A 1,155-nucleotide genomic window follows, 5' to 3' on the forward strand; every position below is an offset into this window, starting at 1 on the left:
ACAACCAAATGGGTGAGAAAATGTGAGTGTGTTGTCTGTGAGAGAGAGAGAAAGAGAGGGATCCATCCGTTGTTTTTCTCTTAAAAGAGAAAATTTCAATTAGTATCCACTTATATATTATTTTTAGCATTTATTAATTTATAAATATTTTTTATTTTATTCTTGGTAATATGTGAAATTTAACATGCTATAGTTTTGTGAGACTCAATTGTATTTTTTTTAATTTTTTAATTGAATAATGTCTTATCAGCATTTTTTAATATTTTATTCATTGTTTAACGGATTTGTGAACAATGTATCTAATGTCATGTCTTTTTGCCTAAGGTTGACACCAAAGTTTGGGGTTGAAAACGGCCCTTTTAATTATTTAAGGTCACAATTGGCATTTTCACAAAATTTAGGAGTTGTCGGAACCAAAAATCCGTTTAGGGTTATAAGATTTTACATTCCATAGAACACACCTCAATCAGAATCTGGATGGGCTCCTCTTAAAGCAAACCCCAAACATACCCTACATGTACATTCATCATGTATTTGAAACATCTCCTTATATTCCCACATGTGCCTTGTAGATACTTCATTTTTGCGCTATTTAGTCTTTCAACAGCATTTTGAGCTTCAAGCATGCTTCATCTAACATCTTAGTCGAATTAGGGGTATTTTTGGAATTTTACAAAAATTAGAGCCTTAAGGATTCAAGACCATAGGTATGTAGAGCCTATAAATCCAAACCCAATGACACCAAGATCATCCAAATCCAACACCGTTTACCCCTTCATCTTGAAACCCGAAGTCGAAACCGATTCCGATCATTTGATCAGAGTCATTTTAATCATAATCCTCATTTCACATCAAATCCAAAATTCAAGACCATAGATACGTAGAGCCCAAAAATCCGAATCCAACGACACCAAGATTGCCCAATTTCGACACCGTTAACCCCTCCATCTTGAGACCCAAAGCTAGACTCGATCTGGGTCCTCCATTTAGAATCATCTTCACAATAACTTCGAACCTAGGGCATTCCACGATCAAAATTTCCCCTCAACCTCTAAAAACATCTTAAAAATCTAAGATTTGACCAGTTATAGCTATAGCTTCCAATCAATCAAGCCAATCACCTAAATTTAGAATGTCCAATTTAGGTAAATTGGT

The sequence above is a fragment of the Nelumbo nucifera genome, chromosome 6, assembly GCF_055504915.1.
Source record: "Nelumbo nucifera cultivar China Antique chromosome 6, China Antique-T2T, whole genome shotgun sequence".
NCBI classification, from domain to species: domain Eukaryota; kingdom Viridiplantae; phylum Streptophyta; class Magnoliopsida; order Proteales; family Nelumbonaceae; genus Nelumbo; species Nelumbo nucifera.